The sequence below is a fragment of the Pangasianodon hypophthalmus genome, chromosome 24, assembly GCF_027358585.1.
Source record: "Pangasianodon hypophthalmus isolate fPanHyp1 chromosome 24, fPanHyp1.pri, whole genome shotgun sequence".
Classification (NCBI taxonomy): Eukaryota; Metazoa; Chordata; class Actinopteri; order Siluriformes; family Pangasiidae; genus Pangasianodon; species Pangasianodon hypophthalmus.
In genome coordinates this window covers 20,039,653-20,044,652 of record NC_069733.1, presented here as the reverse complement: position 1 = coordinate 20,044,652, position 5,000 = coordinate 20,039,653, and the positions used below count along the sequence as shown (strand labels likewise).

The window sequence follows — 5,000 nt, the reverse complement described above, 5'->3', positions numbered from 1 at the left end:
GTGTGTGTGTTTTATGTCATCGTGGTGTTGTGTGTGTGTGTGTGTGTGTGTGTTTTATGTCATCGTGGTGTTGGTGTGTGTGTGCGTGTGTGTGTGTTTTATGTCATCGTGGTGTTGGTGTGTGTGTGTGTGTGTGTGTGTGTGTTTTATGTCATCGTGGTGTTGTGTGTGTGTGTGTGTGTGTTTTATGTCATCGTGGTGTTGATGTGTGTGTGTGTGTGTGTGTGTGTGTTTTATGTCATCGTGGTGTTGATGTGTGTGTGTTTTATGTCATCGTGGTGTTGATGTGTGTGTGTGTGTTTTATGTCATCGTGGTGTTGTGTGTGTGTGTGTGTGTGTGTTTTATGTCATCGTGGTGTTGATGTGTGTGTGTGTGTGTGTGTGTGTGTTTTATGACATCGTGGTGTTGATGTGTGTGTGTTTTATGTCATCGTGGTGTTGGTGTGTGTGTGTGTGTGTGTATGTGTTTTATGTCATCGTGGTGTTGTGTGTGTGTGTGTGTGTGTTTTATGTCATCGTGGTGTTGATGTGTGTGTGTGTGTGTGTGTGTGTTTTATGTCATCGTGGTGTTGATGTGTGTGTGTGTGTGTGTGTGTGTTTTATGTCATCGTGGTGTTGATGTGTGTGTGTTTTATGTCATCATGGTGTTGGTGTGTGTGTGTGTGTGTATGTGTTTTATGTCATCGTGGTGTTGTGTGTGTGTGTGTGTGTGTTTTATGTCATCGTGGTGTTGATGTGTGTGTGTGTGTGTGTGTGTGTGTGTGTGTTTTATGTCATCGTGGTGTTGATGTGTGTGTGTGTGTGTGTGTGTGTGTGTGTGTGTGTGTTTTATGTCATCGTGGTGTTGATGTGTGTGTGTTTTATGTCATCGTGGTGTTGATGTGTGTGTGTGTGTGTTTTATGTCATCGTGGTGTTGTGTGTGTGTGTGTGTGTGTGTTTTATGTCATCGTGGTGTTGATGTGTGTGTGTGTGTGTGTGTGTGTGTGTTTTATGTCATCGTGGTGTTGGTGTGTGTGTGTGTGTGTGTATGTGTTTTATGTCATCGTGGTGTTGTGTGTGTGTGTGTGTGTGTTTTATGTCATCGTGGTGTTGATGTGTGTGTGTGTGTGTGTGTGTGTGTGTTTTATGTCATCGTGGTGTTGATGTGTGTGTGTGTGTGTGTGTGTGTGTGTGTGTGTTTTATGTCATCGTGGTGTTGATGTGTGTGTGTTTTATGTCATCGTGGTGTTGTGTGTGTGTGTGTGTGTTTTATGTCATCGTGGTGTTGTGTGTGTGTTTTATGTCATCGTGGTGTTGGTGTGTGTGTGTGTGTGTGTGTGTGTGTGTTTTATGTCATCGTGGTGTTGATGTGTGTGTGTTTTATGTCATCGTGGTGTTGATGTGTGTGTGAGTGTGTGTGTGTGTGTGTGTGTGTGTGTTTTATGTCATCGTGGTGTTGGTGTGTGTGTGTGTGTGTGTGTGTGTGTGTGTGTGTGTGTTTTATGTCATCGTGGTGTTGGTGTGTGTGTGTGTTTTATGTCATCGTGGTGTTGATGTGTGTGTGTGTGTGTGTGTTTTATGTCATCGTGGTGTTGATGTGTGTGTGAGTGTGTGTGTGTGTGTTTTATGTCATCGTGGTGTTGATGTGTGTGTGTGTGTGTGTGTTTTATGTCATCGTGGTGTTGATGTGTGTGTGTGTGTGTGTGTGTGTGTTTTATGTCATCGTGGTGTTGGTGTGTGTGTGTGTGTGTTTTATGTCATCGTGGTGTTGTGTGTGTGTGTGTGTGTTTTATGTCATCGTGGTGTTGATGTGTGTGTGTGTGTGTGTGTGTGTGTTTTATGTCATCGTGGTGTTGATGTGTGTGTGTTTTATGTCATCGTGGTGTTGATGTGTGTGTGTGTGTGTGTGTGTGTGTGTTTTATGTCATCGTGGTGTTGTGTGTGTGTGTGTGTGTTTTATGTCATCGTGGTGTTGATGTGTGTGTGTGTGTGTGTGTGTGTGTGTTTTATGTCATCGTGGTGTTGATGTGTGTGTGTTTTATGTCATCGTGGTGTTGATGTGTGTGTGTGTGTGTGTGTGTGTGTGTTTTATGTCATCGTGGTGTGTGTGTGTGTGTGTTTTATGTCATCGTGGTGTTGATGTGTGTGTGTGTGTGTGTGTGTTTTATGTCATCGTGGTGTTGTGTGTGTGTGTGTGTGTTTTATGTCATCGTGGTGTTGGTGTGTGTGTGAGTGTGTGTGTATGTGTTTTATGTCATCGTGGTGTTGTGTGTGTGTGTGTGTGTGTTTTATGTCATCGTGGTGTTGGTGTGTGTGTGTTTTATGTCATCGTGGTGTTGATGTGTGTGTGTTTTATGTCATCGTGGTGTTGGTGTGTGTGTGTGTGTGTGTGTATGTGTTTTATGTCATCGTGGTGTTGTGTGTGTGTGTGTGTGTGTTTTATGTCATCGTGGTGTTGGTGTGTGTGTGAGTGTGTGTGTGTTTTATGTCATCGTGGTGTTGTGTGTGTGTGTGTGTGTGTGTGTGTTTTATGTCATCGTGGTGTTGGTGTGTGTGTGTGTGTGTGTGTGTGTTTTATGTCATCGTGGTGTTGATGTGTGTGTGTGTGTGTGTGTGTGTGTGTGTTTTATGTCATCGTGGTGTTGGTGTGTGTGTGTGTGTGTGTGTATGTGTTTTATGTCATCGTGGTGTTGTGTGTGTGTGTGTGTGTTTTATGTCATCGTGGTGTTGGTGTGTGTGTGAGTGTGTGTGTGTTTTATGTCATCGTGGTGTTGTGTGTGTGTGTGTGTGTGTGTGTTTTATGTCATCGTGGTGTTGGTGTGTGTGTGTGTGTGTGTGTTTTATGTCATCGTGGTGTTGATGTGTGTGTGTGTGTGTGTGTGTTTTATGTCATCGTGGTGTTGGTGTGTGTGTGTGTGTGTGTGTGTGTGTTTTATGTCATCGTGGTGTTGATGTGTGTGTGTATGTGTGTTTTATGTCATCGTGGTGTTGATGTGTGTGTGTGTGTGTGTTTTATGTCATCGTGGTGTTGATGTGTGTGTGTGTGTGTGTGTGTGTGTTTTATGTCATCGTGGTGTTGATGTGTGTGTGTGTGTGTGTGTGTTTTATGTCATCGTGGTGTTGGTGTGTGTGTGTGTGTGTGTGTGTGTGTTTTATGTCATCGTGGTGTTGATGTGTGTGTGTATGTGTGTTTTATGTCATCGTGGTGTTGATGTGTGTGTGTGTGTGTGTTTTATGTCATCGTGGTGTTGATGTGTGTGTGTGTGTGTGTGTGTGTGTTTTATATCATCGTGGTGTTGATGTGTGTGTGTGTGTGTGTGTTTTATGTCATCGTGGTGTTGATGTGTGTGTGTGTGTGTTTTATGTCATCGTGGTGTTGATGTGTGTGTGTGTGTGTGTGTTTTATGTCATCGTGGTGTTGATGTGTGTGTGTGTGTGTGTGTGTTTTATGTCATCGTGGTGTTGATGTGTGTGTGTGTGTGTGTGTGTGTGTGTTTTATGTCATCGTGGTGTTGTGTGTGTGTGTTTTATGTCATCGTGGTGTTGATGTGTGTGTGTGTGTGTGTGTGTGTTTTATGTCATCGTGGTGTTGTGTGTGTGTGTGTGTGTTTTATGTCATTGTGGTGTTGTGTGTGTGTGTGTGTGTTTTATGTCATCGTGGTGTTGATGTGTGTGTGTGTGTGTGTGTGTGTGTTTTATGTCATCGTGGTGTTGATGTGTGTGTGTGTGTTTTATGTCATCGTGGTGTTGATGTCTGTGTGTTTTATGTCATCGTGGTGTTGTGTGTGTGTGTGTGTGTGTTTTATGTCATTGTGGTGTTGTGTGTGTGTGTGTGTGTTTTATGTCATCGTGGTGTTGATGTGTGTGTGTGTGTGTGTGTGTGTGTTTTATGTCATCGTGGTGTTGGTGTGTGTGTGTGTGTGTGTGTGTGTTTTATGTCATCGTGGTGTTGTGTGTGTGTGTGTGTTTTATGTCATCGTGGTGTTGGTGTGTGTGTGTGTGTGTGTGTGTGTGTGTGTGTGTTTTATGTCATCGTGGTGTTGTGTGTGTGTGTGTGTGTGTGTGTGTTTTATGTCATCGTGGTGTTGTGTGTGTGTGTGTGTGTTTTATGTCATCGTGGTGTTGGTGTGTGTGTGAGTGTGTGTGTGTTTTATGTCATCGTGGTGTTGATGTGTGTGTGTGTGTGTGTGTGTGTTTTATGTCATCGTGGTGTTGGTGTGTGTGTGTGTGTGTTTTATGTCATCGTGGTGTTGTGTGTGTGTGTGTGTTTTATGTCATCGTGGTGTTGTGTGTGTGTGTGTGTGTGTGTGTTTTATGTCATCGTGGTGTTGGTGTGTGTGTGAGTGTGTGTGTTTTATGTCATCGTGGTGTTGTGTGTGTGTGTGTGTGTGTGTTTTATGTCATCGTGGTGTTGATGTGTGTGTGTGTGTGTGTTTTATGTCATCGTGGTGTGTGTGTGTGTGTTTTATGTCATCGTGGTGTTGATGTGTGTGTGTGTGTGTGTTTTATGTCATCGTGGTGTGTGTGTGTGTGTTTTATGTCATCGTTGTGTTGATGTGTGTGTGTGTGTGTGTGTGTGTGTTTTATGTCATCGTGGTGTGTGTGTGTGTGTTTTATGTCATCGTGGTGTTGGCGTGTGTGTGTGTGTGTGTTTTATGTCATCGTGGTGTTGTGTGTGTGTTTTATGTCATCGTGGTGTTGATGTGTGTGTGTGTGTGTGTGTGTGTTTTATGTCATCGTGGTGTTGATGTGTGTGTGTGTGTGTGTGTTTTATGTCATCGTGGTGTTGGTGTGTGTGTGTGTGTGTGTGTGTGTTTTATGTCATCGTGGTGTTGTGTGTGTGTGTGTTTTATGTCATCGTGGTGTTGTGTGTGTGTGTGTGTGTGTGTTTTATGTCATCGTGGTGTTGATGTGTGTGTGTTTTACGTCATCGTGGTGTTGATGTGTGTGTGTTTTATGTCATCGTGGTGTTGGTGTGTGTGTGTGTGTGTGTGTTTTATGTCATCGTGGTGTTGGTGTG

At 43.6% G+C, this 5,000-nt stretch overlaps 1 protein-coding gene across 1 annotated transcript in view; it reads right to left on the bottom strand.

The window, feature by feature from the left end:
* Positions 1-5,000, bottom strand: part of aacs (acetoacetyl-CoA synthetase) — a 34,185-nt gene that overhangs the window by 11,879 nt on the left and 17,306 nt on the right. The window lies entirely within an intron of this gene.